Source organism: Schistocerca americana, chromosome 3 (genome assembly GCF_021461395.2).
Source record: "Schistocerca americana isolate TAMUIC-IGC-003095 chromosome 3, iqSchAmer2.1, whole genome shotgun sequence".
Lineage (NCBI taxonomy): Eukaryota > Metazoa > Arthropoda > Insecta > Orthoptera > Acrididae > Schistocerca > Schistocerca americana.
In genome coordinates this window covers 327,047,776-327,064,259 of record NC_060121.1, presented here as the reverse complement: position 1 = coordinate 327,064,259, position 16,484 = coordinate 327,047,776, and the positions used below count along the sequence as shown (strand labels likewise).

Sequence of the window (16,484 nt, the reverse complement as noted above, 5' to 3'; positions counted from 1 at the left end):
GGCGGCGTGAAGCCAGCAGTGCGTTAGCCCAAAGGGCGAATTTTGAAACCTCCAGCACCCCAGAAGGTGCTCTCACTACCAGGGCGGTCTCCAGCAGCAGGGCTTGGATGCCATCCGACAGGCAGGCCGCAGGCAGCAGGGAGATGCTGTTTCCTCCTCGGCCATGTCGCCCTTGCCAGCAAGGAACATACCTCCACGATTCTACCACTCCATATTTTTTAGGGTGGCACAGAGGAGCGAAATGTATCCATTTAGACGCTGGTGCCAAGGAAGCGACTGGTTAATTTTTCGAACGAGTGGCGACTCCCACAGGCGACCGCGATTGGCCAGATCGACGTGACTTAACCGGTGTTTCCCGTGCACTCACAGTTGAGCGAGAGTAGTGCTCATCGGTGAAAAATTTTTTAAATTGTTGTGACTGGACAGCCACAGAAGCGGAGCGGCACGCCACGCTAGATTTTTGGTAGAAATGAGACACGTTTCATTGTCTGTCCAATAAGTACGCAGCACCCCGTGCTGGACGACACTGAGTGATTGCGGAATAGCTCTTTACCTTATCCGGAACATCCAGAACATCCGGAAATTTTCGCGGAATTGTGTCGTATATGTGCGCCGGTGCAGTTGCGCCACACCACATCTGCTCGGCATAACAGCACGAGGAGGACAGCCGGCTGGGAACCCAGTCGTGGAGCAGAAAAGCAGAATAGGTAATATATGCAGCTTCGAACATAGCACGTTCAGCCTTGCAGATCGCAGAAGTTAAACGGGTGGCTATTGACCCATTGAACATTGCAGCACATTCTCGCATTATTTCTGTGATTTAGTTACTGATAGAAATAACGTGGCCTAGAACCTTGTGCTCTCATTCATTTAGGGGGAAATACCGATTTGCATTCCTACGTTTTATAATTATAGACTAGTGTTATACTCCTTTCTCTTTATTAAGATATTAATCTGTCCACATTCAAGAGGCATCATTTCATTAATTCAATTTGTTTGTATATGTAATTGTCAAATGGAATAAATCTTATTATCTTTCCAGATATTTCAGACTACATAGATATGGAAACACCAACCCTTTCCTAAAATCAAGTCACAAATTTTGGTGGGGTTAACTTGATGTTAATAATTTACTTGCAATACTACTTTCTATGAGGCAAGAGACCCCACCCAGTCCGATTCTTCAACAGAGGCCGGGATTGCATAGCCTATGTCATTGAGCACGTAAGAATCGCATTGGGGGAATTTATAATAGAATGCAGAGTTTAGCAAATAGTTCATTTGCATATCGCTTCACGGTAGCAAAGAAAACTCAGAGGTCACTTCCGAAGCAGTCCACGCCTCCATTATTTAGCAGGCGGTGTATGTCGAAGTTTTCGTCTCCAGGTACAATGTTGTGCATGGATTTTACATTTCAACGATCGAATTTTTTGAGCCCTTCCTTCTTGTTTTTCAGCTACGGTAAAATTGTGCGAAATTCATCTCGAAGAAATCTTTTTCACAGCTATGTGTTCTTGTGAAATCGAATGTACTGCACTTTTCGATGAACCTCACTATGCCTGTAATCACTGTAAAACACAGATTGACTGATTTATTGCGAACAACATCGATGTTTTCCCAACAACTACCGATTTTGTTGACTTTCACGAAATTCGTCTGTGACGGCAGCACGACCAGCAAGAAATTCTGCAAACCAGTTTTAAACATGTACCACGACTGTCTATTTCAAATATAAATAAAAACATGGGACCAATCGCTAAACTTTAACTTTTTTAATCATGATTGGTTTAGGATTCTTTATCCCATCGCCAGGTAGTAGTTTGCTTTACCAAGAGAAGCGCATCTGTGCTAAACACTGCAACTGCCACTCAGTGATGCGGTATAGCCTCCGAAACCCACTGTGAATGAAAAACTTAAGGTCTTCTGACTTGTTACATTGTGTTTTTATTTACATTTCAACTGTGAATAGTCTCAGTCTGAAAGCGAATGACAACCAAAAGTTGAATGAGGCGGTTCGAGTCATTTCTTGTCAAGTAATGCCTCTGCAAAAATTTGAAAAATCGACGAATATCTTTATGTTTAGTTTCCATTTTACACAACAATGTTTCATTAAGTTCTCATTATAAACAGATTGCTCTGCCAGTTTGTGAGCTGCCATTTTGTTAATAATAGGAAAAGGCTTAAAAGGCGAGCCTCATGCGGGTATATTCTTAAGGACGCCAGTAAACGATTTAATTTGTTTGTCAAATTCTCCATTTCTATCCACGGGTTTGACAAATAAGACGCACATCATGTCACGACATATTTTTTCATGACTGGACAATATATGAGGTGCAATACAGAACTCCTTCGAAACCAGCACCAGTTGCCGGATATCTCAAAGTTATAGATAACAGACATGTCGCACAAAACAGAATACTGCCAAACAATTTGACAAAGACTTGAATTTCCATAAAATTGTTTAATCCTCTATGGGAATCTTTAAGTGCATTCCTGTTGCCATGAACTATTATTTTGTAAATAAACTGCACGACAGCATCTTCAGTCTTTTGGCCATTTCCAAGTGGGAGAATTTTTTCCGCTTGCATAACGTGGAAAGGGTACAATTGTAGTCTTGTAGTTTGTACTCATAATTTAAACAGTGCCTCAGTTCTCATTGCGGTTTTCCCTGATTGGCATACCTATCCTGGACTGCACGACCTTCGACTGGAAACGTTTGGTCACCCCTTATACATGATATAGATAAAAATGGAGAGCAATGCATGCTGCTAATAGTCTCTTTTTCTCGACGTCTTTCGAGTATGAAGCGAGACATGTGGACCTGCCTTATTTACAGTTTTTCTACAGTAATGACCTAAAAACAACTGAATACAGGTTTATTAATGTCTCTGGAAATCATCGCAACGAGAGACACAGGGACGATAACGGACTTCGCCGCAGTTTGTTTATTTGTTTAGGCTAATCTCAGCAACTACTGTAGGGATTTTCGTAGGGTTTTCACTAACAGATACATGGATTCACGAGGAGGATTGGTGTATATAATTTATAAATAAATTTTGGAAATTGGGGTTAAGAAATTAAGTCTCCCTCCACTGTGAAAACGGTGTCGGTGCCACCTAGCCGTGAACGGTAGAATTTCTTGGAATCATCCATATATATTAGGACATGGCTCGCGTTGAATTGGCCCAGACTGAACGGTGCGGTAGCTGGCATCTCCCACCCATGCCACAAGGTGTCATTCCCAAAGCCAATTAAATGTGGAAAAGCTAACATTCGCGTCTCCTGAGAACTTTCCCGGTATGGGCTGCTTAACTCATCTAAGTGATGGTATTCAGTAACTTAGTGCTGTTCCTTGAATTTTGGTTATATCTCTACACAGTGCCTCGTAAACAAAATTGACGCTACGTTAGACGAGCTGTCAGGCTGTAGATATTTGATGCTATTCCTGTGAGAGTGGGTCGCTAGTAGATATATAGTAAAACTGGTCTCTGAAAAGGCTTAACTATCATTTCTAAGTAAATGACTCCGCTTTACAGTAAGAAAAATACGAATTGCCTAATCCTTTGTCTAACATAGGAGATGACTTACCGGGGAAAGCCCTGTGTTCAGCAGACACCTGAGATAAAATCAGTCCGGCTGTACCTTGTCGGCCAGACGTACGCCGACTGCTGCGAAGTTGTGAGCTGTTACGGGAGGCTGTTGTCTAACCAGGTGGCTAATTGGACCGAGTTAACTGCACTAACGAGCAATGACGTCGTGTCCGAAAGAATGGCAACTGTGTTATGTCTCCGGCACAACATAAACACATTATTCATGAAATGGTACGAAAGACAATGCCGTAATGTCACATGAATGTTCTTGTAGGTACCGATCAAGAAAAATCAGCGCTACTTATGATATAAACTGAAGACAGTAAAAAGACGCCTGCAGAAAGGAACGCTTTTGCATACCCCAGATATCTGCGCACTGTAGACTCACAGAACAAAGAACACAGTTTGAGTATAAGATACTGGACTAAAGAAAAGTGAATATCACGGTTTCACGACAGATTATAATAACAATCTACGTCTGCGCTCTTCATTAATAACGTCGAATACGTCATATCCAAAGTAACCAGAAAGAGTACGCGTTTCATTACTGTACAAGATTAATAATAATGTCGTGTGACTAGGGCCTCCCGCCGGGTAGACCGTGCGCCGGGTGCAAGTCTTTCGATTTGACGTCACTTCAGCGACTTGCGCGTCGATGGGGATGAAATGATGATGGTTAGCACAACGCAACACCCAGTCCCTGAGAGGAGAAAATCTTCGACCCAGCCCGGAATCGAACCCGGGCCCTTAGGATTGACATTCTGTCGCGCTGACCACTTTTTTTTTTTTTTTTCGCCACTAGGCCACCGGGGGCGTACTGTACGAGATTTATTGACAGGCAGATACTGTGCGCTTTCGTGGCCGTAGTATGGCCAATATTACATGTGTAACAATCGGATCGCTGTCAGAAATCGTGGTAACGTACTACCACAAATAAATTACTTATTTTCGTTGCCACACGTTGTCGTAGACAATCCAGTCATCAAAAAAATGGTTCAGATGGCTCTGTGCACTATGGGACTTAACTGCAGTGGTCATCAGTCGCCTAGAACTTAGAACTACTTAAACCTAACTAACCTAAGGACATCACACACATCCATGCCCGTGGCAGGATTCGAACCTGCGACAGTAGCGGTCGCGCGGTTCCAGACTGTAGCGCCTAGAACCGCTCGGCCACTCCGGCCGGCAATCCAGTCATCCATCACGAAATTTGGTTACGCCATCGTCATCAGTAATTGGTTCAAATGGTTCTGTGCACTATGCGACTTCACTTCTGAGGTCATCAGTCGCCTAGAACTTAGAACTAATTAAACCTAACTGACCTAAGGACGTCACACACATCCATGCCCGAGGCAGGATTCGAACCTGCGACCGTAGCGGTCGCTCGGGTCCAGACTGTAGCGCCTAGAACCGCACGGCCACTCCGGCCGGCCGTCATCAGTAATTGATAAAATGTTTCCTTGCTTCATCGTACGAGGGGCTTCAAAAAGTAACTTACACAGTTTTATGGTAGCCAAAGTAAATTTTATTGAATGCTGCACGACACTTCACAGTGACACACATATATAACACTATTTTTCAACATATTCAGCAACTCTCTGTAAACAATAGTCGGAACGCTTTAACAATCGTTCAATTCCTTGACGATAGAAATATGCTCATTGGTCACGGTGTTGTTCGGGAACCTTTACGTGGTTCTCACCGTTGGAAAATGTCTTTCCCAGAAGTTTTTTTTTCAGCTGCCGAAAAGATGGAAATCGCGTGGTGCAAGGTCGGATTTCCCGATAGGCATCACACACGTCTGTGCGGCAGTGGTGAAATTGTTGGCAACATTCCGTTATGGTTGGCTAAGACGTTCAATTTGGTCCAGACACCGCCAGGATTTCATGTTGAACCCGTGTACAATTTAGACGCTTTGCCCACAAGAAACATATTGTCCCACGTATTTCACCTTTGGAGTACGTTTCCATTTGCATGACCCGCCAGGTTAGCCGAGAGCGCTAATGCGCTGCCTCCTGGACTCGGGTAGGCTCGCCGGCCCCGGACCGAATCCGCCCGGCGAATTAACGACGACGGCCGGTGTGCTGGCCAGCTTGTATGTGGTTTCTAGGCGGTTTCCCACATCGCCCTAGGTGAATATCGGGCTGGTCCCCACGTCCCGCCTCAGTTACACGGCTCGCAGACATCTCAACACATTCCCACTATTCCATGGATTACCCTAGTCGCAGACTAAACAAATTACGTCCGGGGGTGGGGGGGTGGGGGGTCTGGGGTGGCGGCAGGAAGGGCATTTGGCCACCCCTTAAACTAACCGTGCCGACCCTGCGTAACTGCAGGAAAAAGGCAGAAGCAAAAGAAGAAGCATGTTTCCATTTGCAGCACCGTTTGACTCACACCTTCTTATATATACTGCAGCAGAACTGCGTCTGCAGGAAGCGCGAATGATCTTAGTGTGGGATGACAATTATATCTTAGTTTCTGAAGCTAATACGCATTCTCCTAAGTGCATTCTGTATGTTCCTCCATATTTTCCAATAACACGTGCCCATCTTCCTTTAGGTCGACATCTTCGTCTCCTTAACTTTTGAAGTCCACTAATCTACTATCCAGTAGCCTGCCTACATGTTCCTTCCGCCTCCGTTACTTTTTAACTACATCTTCTTCGCTAGATTTTTCTCTAATTATTATTTTAGCTCCATTATAATGGATTTTCAGATCTACATTAAAGATTTGTCCATTACATACGTCCAATTGTTAGTGCAGCTCATCTGCATTCGATGCAAACAGTTACGTATCATCAGTATAACGTAAGTAATTTAGAGATGTCTCATTCACCCATATTCCTTCTTCGATTCTCATTTTACAGAACTGAGAATATTTGTGCAAAGAAAATACCAGATATATGAGCTCTTAGCCTGATAACATGTCAGATACTTCCCAAGGCTTGGTTACAATTTCAAATGGAAAAAATTTAAAGCTATAGTTTCACTGAAAGTAAAAGTGTAGTCTTCTTTAGCTACAGGATTAACGCGTTATATGTTTAATATCAAGGTACGGAAATATGCGAAGTAACTACGACAGAGGTTTATATTGATAATGATTTATATGATCAATCCTGAGTAAAAGGCAAGCAGCCTTCAGTTCAATGCAAGATAGGCTGCCAATAAAACATTCCTACATTCCCCAAATTTCAGTAGTGTGTACAACTCAGTTTTGAGTAATAGAAGTATCGAAAATATACAGACAAAAATCACAAAAGTATGGTCAAAAGTCGCTAAATCCAGAGGAACAAAGTCGAAGGAAATTTGAAACATTGAAATCGGTTGCCATTTGGATGCAGACGAATATTTTGTAACGATAGCCTTTTTCAGAATTTCTGAAATAGGTTGTCTGGAAGCATTCATAAATATCTTGCAAAGCTGTTCATACGACTAGCCGGCCGGGGTGGCCGAGCGGTTCTAGGCGCTACAGTCTGGAACCGCGCGACCGCTACGGTCGCAGGTTCGAAACTTGCCTCGGGCATGGATGTGTGTGATGTCCTTAGAGGTCGCGCGGTTCCAGACTGTAGCGCCTTTACCACTTTTTGCATCTAATGGATAACTGATGCAATATTACTCACGCAATGTCCCAAAACCTCATTATAGGGTTCCGTGCCTCAAGTCGGTTAAAACGGAATGCTTATAGGATCACTTTGCAGCCCGTCTGTCTGTCTATCCGTCTGACTGTTAAAAACCATTTTTCTCAGGATCGGATTGATATGTGAAGTTGAAATTTATGTGACACGCTGAAGTACAAGGTCCCGTCGCGACGCAACTAACGTTAGCTTCTAAGTCAATGCTGTCAAAAGATACGGGCATTTACATCACATATTTTGATCCTCGCAAAACACCTTATTAAAACATGTGCGGTACTTTAGCCTGACACACAATCGTGACATTTGGCAAGCACAAAGGTTTCGCAGTGTAAGTAAAGAAAAAATTAGAAAATTTCTAACTCTATCAGAAGCAAAAAATTTTTATTTCGTCATTTTTTACCAGACTTCAGAGTTGAAATTAAAACGCTCTCGAAAGTCTTGGAATCCCTGGGACAGATATCTTGCCAGCATCAATGACGATAACAGGCAAAAATCGTAAAGATCCTCGATTCCCGTTATGGACGAACTGTCTGTATATACACTACTGGCCATTAAAATTGCTACACCACGAAGATGACGTGCTACAGACGCGAAATTTAACTGACAGGAAGAAGATGCTGTGATATGCAAATGATTAGCTTTTCAGAGCATTCTCACAAGGTTGGCGCCGGTGGCGACACCTACAACGTGCTGACATGAGCAAAGTTTCCAACCGATTTCTCATACACAAACAGCAGTTGACCGGCGTTGCCTGGTGAAACGTTGCTGTGATGCCTCGTGTAAGGAGGAGAAATGCGTACCATCACGTTTCCGACTTTGATAAAGGTCGGATTGTAGCCTATCGCGATTGCGGTTTATCGTATGGCGACACTGCTGCTCGCGTTGGTCGAGATCCAATGACTGTTAGCGGAATATGGAATCGGTGGGTTCAGGAGGGTAATACGGATCGCCGTACTGGATCCCAACGGCTTCGTATCACTAGCAGTCGAGATGACAGCCATCTTATCCGCATGGCTGTAACCAATCGTGCAGCCACGTCTCGATCCCTGAGTCAACAGATGGGGACGTTTGCAAGACATCAACCATCTGCACCAACAGTTCGACGACGTTTGCAGCAGCATGGACTATCAGCTCGGAGACCATGGCTGCGGTTACCCTTGACGCTGCATCAAAGACAGGAGCACCTGCGATGGTGTACTCAACGACGAACCTGGGTGCACGAATGACAAAACGTCATTTTTTCGGATGAATCCAGGTTCTGTTTACAGCATCATGATGGTCGCATCCGTGTTTGGTGACATCGCGGTGAACGCACATTGGAAACGTGTATTCGTCACCGCTATATTGGCGTATCACCCGGCGTGATGGTATGGGGTACCATTGATTACACATCTCAGTCACCTCTTGTTCCCATTGACGGCACTTTGAACAGTGGACGTTATATTTCAGATGTATTACAACCCATGGCTCTACCATTTATTCTATCCCTGCGAAACCCTACATTTCAGCAGGATAATGCACGACCGCATGTTGCAGGTCCTGTACGCATCTTTCTTGATACAGCAAATGTTCGACTGCTGCCCTGGCCAGCATATTCACCAGATCTCTCACCAACTGAAAACGTCTGGTCAATGGTGGCCGAGCAACTGGCTCGTCACAATACGCCAGTCACTACTCTTGATGAACTGTGGTATCGTGTTGAAGCTGCATGGGCAGCTGCACCTGTACACGCCATCCAAGCTCTGTTTGACTCAATGTCCGGGCGTATTGAAGGCCGTTATTACGGCCAGAGGTGGTTGTTATGGGTACTGATTTCTCAGGATCTATGCACCCAACTGCGTGAAAATGTAATCACATGTCAGTTCTGGTATAATATATTTGTCCAATGAGTATCCGTTTATCATCTGCATTTCTTCTTGGTGTAGCAATTTTAATGGCCAGTAGTGTATAATTACTTTTGTACGGAGGCCTCAGTGGGCGAATTCTACTCGCACCTGGCCAGGTACCTATAACGATGCTTTTAACATCAGTATTATCTTAGTATGGTCGTTTCTTTAATAAAATATGTTTTTGCATGATGTACACAATTGATACTGTTCAGTGCATTCACGATTTGTACGATCTTAAGATGACTGTTATACACGTCCAAAACTATGTAAGTAGGCTGTTTGTGTGTTTGTATGTTGGTAGCGTTATGTAGTACTCTGTATTAAACCTCTGACTGCGCTGTGGCGCTCTGTAAGAGACTCTCTGTGGCTGGTCGGACTTGCAGTTGGAGGTGAACAGCCAGCAGTGATGGAGGTTGGAAGTGAGTAGTTAGCATTGAAAGAGGTTAGAGGTTTTAAGTGTTAACGAAAGCTCACGATCTGGACTGTCCGACTTGGAGATTGAATATTATTCATGATTATATAATTTTTGGAACTGTATGTCATGCACGACAATATAATTTATGAATTGGTTGTCACATTCTTAAGGTAAATACATTGTTTGCTCAGCAACGAAATCTTTCCTTTCCTAACCACATGCCTGTCAATAGTTAGAGCCCTCAGTAGCTAGAATCTTTTATTTAGCTGGCAGTATTGGTGCCTGCGGCATTGCTGTAGTTCGGGCAATGAAGATTTTCGTGATGTAAATGACTCATGAAATGTGTAGGTTATTGTCAGGATTTCTTCTTATAGGGCCATTCATTTGATTCAATTTTAAAGCAGTCAGATCGCGTTATCCTTGAATATTGTGGGTAATTCATAAATAGGAGAAATTTGAGTTGAAATTAGAATTGTATATTAATACCTTCAGCTGCTGACGGGCGTTGATGTATATCAACGGCGACAGGTGAAAATGTGTGCCACGACTGGGACTCGAACCCGGGATCTCCTACTTACATGGCAGACGCTCTATCCGTCTGAGCCACCGAGGACACAGAGGATAGTGCGACTGCAGGGACTATCTCGCGCACGCCTCCCGCGAGACCCACGATCTCACCTTGTATGTCCACACACTACATTCGTAGTGTCCCACCCCAACACACTCATTACTCGTGGAAGACAAAAATGGCTCTGAGCACTATGGGACCCAACTTCTGAGGTCATCAGTCCCCTAGAACTTAGAACTACTTAAACCTAACTAACCTAAGGACATCACACACATTCATGCCCGCGGCTGGTCCCGGCGGAGGTTAGAGTCCATCCTCGGGTATGGGTGTGTGTGTTTGTCCTTAGGATAATTTAGGTTAAGTAATGTGTAAGCTTAGGGACTGATGACCTTAGCAGTTAAGTCCCATAAGATTTCACACACACACATCCATGCCCGAGGCAGTATTCGAACCTGCGACCGCAGCGGTCGCGCGGTTCCAGACTGTAGCGCCTAGAACCGCTCGGCCACCCCGGCCGGCCGTGGAAGACATTCTTACCAAGTCCCGTAAGAGTTCGGGGAATATGTGTGTATCTGCACAGAAGAAGAAGGTCATGGTCGGTATTGCCAGAACTATATACTTATATGGATATGGTATTTGTTCTTTCGGACATGTCCGAAAGAACAGACACCATATCCATATAAGTATAAAGTCTGAGTTGTGTTTGTCAGAACAAATTCTGTAGATCATTGTTGAAATGATAAGAATAAGTAAAGAGAAAGCTGGTTCACTTGCATTCAATCTCACTCAGCAGTTTCAGAATCAAATAAATTAAGAAGTTTCAACTAGTCATCTTGTTTTAATTCTTCAATGTAAGTTAGAGTCTAGGCACTAACTTTCTACATAAAAATTTTTTTAATTGTAATAAATTACGTAAAGACCGATGTCTCCTTTCCTGATAATGTCAGTCTTCAAAAGTAAAATTAATTAGAACAACGTGTTTCAGTAATTTCACGATTTTCGATTCTGATCCGGAACGACTTACAGGAAAAGTAAATTGTTCTTGTCTTAAAAATTACAAAATGAAACACACAAAAAATTTCAGTAGTCTGCGGATGAAGGTCAAACTTTTCAGATCAGACTATAGCTGCCTTCCACAGGCTGCCTCACGTACCTGTTTTACTTGTCGTCTCGCTGTTGTAGATCACATCTTCCCATCTTTATCGACGATGAAGCTGTTGCCTTCGCTTTTATTCTTGGTAGTAGTCAAAGGTATGAGCGGAAAAATTGGTCCCACAGTACAGAACGAAAAATACCCTGTTGTCGGACCAGTTACACATAAAACAGTTACATCTATAGCAACACTTACTGCGCTTTCAGTTCAGCTCTTTCTTACAATACTTAACAATTTCAAATTTAAAAATGAGCATGCTATAAAATATCTCCGAATCAACCGTGTCGACCTATATGTTGTAATGCACTTGAACATGGTGCTAATAAGATTAGAACGTAGGTAAAACGTATCTTCACATTAGACTATCTGACTATGCCAACACACGACAACTGCGCCTTTGTTCTGTGATCTGGTGCGGTTCCAAAGATTTATCTTTAGACCATTCGCAGCCGACTGTCCACTAGTGAAAATAGCTCAGTTACTTTCATTCATTCAGACATCGTATTTCCTAACTCCTGCCACGAAGGAGAACTTTTTAGGGATAAGCAACGAGTCGAGTTACACATTAGCAGGCAGCCGTAACTACTGCTAGATATTTCTGTAAAGTATACTAAAAAAATTTATGATTACCGCTAACCTATGTTCGCTGATAATTATAGAAAATACATCCAGATTACTTTACGCATTAATATTAGGAAAAAACACTTACTCTGAAAGAAGCTACGGGTCCTTCTTTCTGTACCGCTCAGGTTCCAATGTTTCAAAGAAAGCATTTATGTAACTTTAGGCCACCATCAACTGTCTATATACTGACAGAGTGTAACATCGGCATAATAAAGATATTGGAGTTATGAGTAATTTACATCAAAATGCTATTATAAATGGAGGAGAAGTGGCCAATGAGGTATTCTTTCACTTAGGTTTTGAATATCTGGGATTTTCAGTTTCCTTTCTGATCTCTACGGCCAACTAGTTATGGACTTTTGCACCAGAATATAAAACTGCATTCCACCAGAACTGAATTCGTGAGGTCATATATTACTTTCTGAGAAGAGAAATTTTCACGAAAGCCGAAATTAGACGTTCTTAAAGGTGTATTCTCAAAGATGGTTCAATATTCTGTTGTAAACTAACTTATTAAACATTTTTCAGCACACGGAAAGAAGGGGCACAGAGCTGTAATTGCAGCTAAGTTGTTTATATCTACTTTTGTAATGTATGTGTGACGTCGTCTGAAGAACGATGACCCATATGAAAGTCGGCATCTCAAGACGGAACCTCAAGTGAGGACGAAATTAGAATTATATTAAAACCTTCAGCTGCTGACGGGCGTTGATATATATCAACGGGGACAGGTGAATATGTGTGCCCCGACCGGGACTCGAACCCGGGATCTCCTGCTTACATGGCAGACACTCTATCCAACTGAGCCACCGAGGGCGCAGAGGGTAGTGCGACTGCAGGGACTATCTCGCGCACGCCTCCCGCGAGATCCACATTCTCACTTTATATGTCCACATACTACATTCGTAGTGTCCCTACTCAGCACACTCATTACTCGTAGAAGACATTCTTATCAAGTCCCGTGAGAGTTTGGGTAATGTGTGTGCATCCGCACAGAAGAAGAAGGTCATGGCCGATATTGCCAGATACTTATAGGGATATGGTGTCTGTTCTTTCGGACATGTCCGGAAGAGCAGACACCATATCCATATAAGTATCAAGTGAGGACAGTAGCTGCCACACGCAGCGACGAATGAGAGACGTAGGCGAAGACATGCTACCGGAAAATTACTTGACTCCAGCGCCTCTCACCCCGCTCAGCAATCATCACTTACGATGACAGCACCATCTTACTTCAGAGCCAGCAGCGCGCTGACATTGTGTTGTAACAAGTGAGAAATTAGAGTTTTCAGCTACAGTAACAAATACATATGTCATTCCTGTGGACATTGATCGTGTCCAGGTTAAGTGTTCTTGCTAGGACCCACTACAGTGACGACGCGAATGTCTCAAGTGTTTTGTCATCCGGCATTACAGTGTGTTATTAGTCTACGCTTCAGTCTTTCAGGAAATATACCTTGACTCGTCGACTGGTTAGACACATAACTGAAGGGTGGTGCTACAAAGTAAAAGCAAGATTTTACCACTCTGACTGAGATATAATAATAGCCAGGGGAGCCGCTGTTTTTTAACAAGCTAAGGATTTTCTGAACGCTTTAAGAGATGATACGGTGAAACTGACGCCTGAAAGCTGAACACACAATTCCTTTCTAACTAAATCTAATAGATCTTTTTTCTTTGTCCCTGTATTTTCTGCTGCTGTTAGCCTTCCCTCGAGTTTAGTAACCAGTGACTTGAATTTCATGTCGTCTGTCTCGCTATTACTGTCGTCTGGGAGTTGAATATCATTTGCCTCGTCAAGCTTATTCGTTTCTTGTCCAGAAATGCTCCGAATTTCCCTGGCATTCTCGTTGGAATTTTTAATGTTTTGTGCATGGTGTATGGTTTTTTTGCCCTTTACACGACGCGTTGAAGAAATCTGTTCGTAGTGAATTTTTAAGTCTTCCTTTGCCTCCTATTCGATCATAATATAATAAGAGTATATTATAGATCGACAGTTCGTCACTAGCCAATAGTGCACGTGAGGAATATCGAACTCATGCAGACATCTCGTAACTCCAATAATAATAAGTTCATTCTCACAGGAATGATCTCGATCAAAGCTGCTGATGAGTCTTCCGAGTTGTATGGCCGTGGTCGAAAAAACCTTTCGACTCCCAACGTTTCGTCCAGAGCTGCGCTGGACGTCTTCAGATGTAGTCCCGGCGACGTTGTGTCCTGCCAACAACGAGTTGGACGTCAGAGAGAGACATAAATATTCTGCGAAGTAGGCCTGCTCGAGTTTACAAGTGATCAGCAGAGACAATCTTTGCCAGAGATAAGACTTATCTACTGACTGTCGTCTGTCAAGAGAGAGGTGCCTTAAAAGTCTCGTTGACAGAGTAAAAAGAATTTGTATGCCAAAACATCTGGATGTCGAATTAAAATATCTGAAGCACGCTTTGGATAAGAATGGCTATTCGGCATTGAAGTAAATAACAATCTTCAACTGAATAACAATAGGAAAAAGGACAATTACAAAAAGTCAGTGATGGAAGAACACGGCTTCTCTCCCTTCTATCAAAAAAGTAGCTAATCAGGACGGCAAGTTTTTACAGAAACATGATATTAGAACTGCTTAAGACCAACTAAGAATATAGGTCAAGCACTCTGATCCGTGCAGGACAGACCCCCCTCCTCTGTCAACAAGTGGAGTAGATAATATTCCGTGTACTTGTGGAAAGGTCTACATTGGAACTACCAAAAGAAGAGTGAATACAAGACGAGCTACCAAGAGAAGAGTGAATACAAGACTGCTAGAACATAAACGTTTTTCCCGACTAGGGAAAACAGAAAAATTAGCTGTAGAAGAACATGCACTTCAGTCAGGAAATCATGAAGTTAAGTTTTCCGGCACCAAAGCTTTGTCTACTGTGACAAACTATTATCCACGCCTATACAGAGAAGCAATCGAAATATATAAGCATAGTAATAATTTCAACCGAAAAGAAGAAGCTACGAAACTCAGTCATATATAGATAGTGATAGGGGGAAGGTGTTTCTTACGCTCGTCTCCTGCGCGAGCAGTTGGTTACGATTTCGCTCTTGAATGTTGGGTTTGAACGTATTTGCGGTCCGTAAATTCAGCTTAAATGCATAAACTAAACGTACATAATGATTTAAAGTGAGAAGTGTGCTATGTGATGTTATACTGGGTGACGAGAGAAAAGTGTCACCACTTAGCCTCAAAGTGGGCTTGGAGAATTTTCTTGAAGCAAGAAAGAAGAGGAAGGGGTGGTTAGCTGTCTTCTGAAGTGCAAAACTGTGGTTGACGTTTGGGAATGAAGTCTAAAAAGTACATTAATAAAAAATTAAATGCTGCAGAGCCTAAGAGGTTGCGGCTGGTGGCAACTGAAAAGAAACTCGATCTGTTCAACCGGATTTTGATTTCAAAGCCAACTTTTACGTGTGGTTTGGCTATTACGCCAGATTGTCTGGCTCAATAGGACAAGCTTCCAGATAATCGATTGAACCTAGTATATCTTGTGTTTAAGCTGGGGGTGCAAGACTCTGAACCTTGGTAAGAGACAAAACAATAAGATGGGACGCTCAATAATATGTCGCATTGGACCACTTCTTTACTTGGTTGCAACAGATGCCAAGTACCATATCAAATACATGAAAGTTTTTCACGGCAATCGAAAGCAGGTAGAATAAAAAGCGACGAGATCCATACGCCACTGAAACCAATGGTGCTAGGGAGAAAATTTTCAACCACCTTAGTGAAAACGATCAGTGTAACCGAACCCGCCGATCCCATGTGTGACTGATACGACTTACTCTTTTAATTGTCCGAATCGTGTGTAATCGAATCGTTTTCTAATGTTACATAGCAGGGAAAGTAATGCTTTCTAACTACGAACGTAACAATACCCACGAAATATTACTTAAAATGAAATTAATAATGAGCTGAATAATTTTCGTATCTTTCCAGAAGTGAAAATACGGCGTTGGCTGCCCTACGAAGACTGAATCCGTTTGCTGGTCGGTTTTACAACACCACGCGCGTGTACCACTACCAGCCGGGTCTACAACACAAAAAAAACTTTCGTTCCTCCCACGCTACCTACATGACGCTTCTCAGGAAAATACAGCTTTTAGTTTATCCCTGTAGAGCATTTTCATTAAAACTGCACAACATCACGCTGTGTTGACTAACATTAAAAACAAACTCTAAAAAAAATTTTTTTGACGCCTATTACCTCGCAGAATACTATTATTAGCAAGGCATCTACTTACGATTTAGAGTTCGCTGCAAAATGAGATACGGAAAATGGGGTTCTACTTTCAGGATTGGTACATCACCCTGCACGCACAACACTTTATAAGACCTTTCTGGATTTGGTCTTATCCACACTCCTGTAGCAAACAGCTTACAGCTATGTAGCATTACCTTATGACAGATCCAATGAAAGATAAACTGGATCTACAAAGATAGTTTTGATCGCCAGCTCTGAAGGAACAATTTCAATACTTTCCAGAAGAAAATTTACGTTAATAACTTTTGCGGCTACAATTTTACTTGGAAACGAGATGGAGGGCTACTAACGCATTCTGACATGACTTAATGGC

At 42.7% G+C, this 16,484-nt stretch overlaps 1 non-coding gene across 1 annotated transcript; it reads right to left on the bottom strand.

Annotated features, from left to right (window-relative positions):
• Positions 1 to 12,615: 12,615 nt before the first annotated feature.
• Trnat-ugu lies at positions 12,616 to 12,690 on the bottom strand. The gene has a single exon. It is a non-coding gene; the product is annotated as a tRNA-Thr (tRNA).
• Positions 12,691 to 16,484: the final 3,794 nt, after the last annotated feature.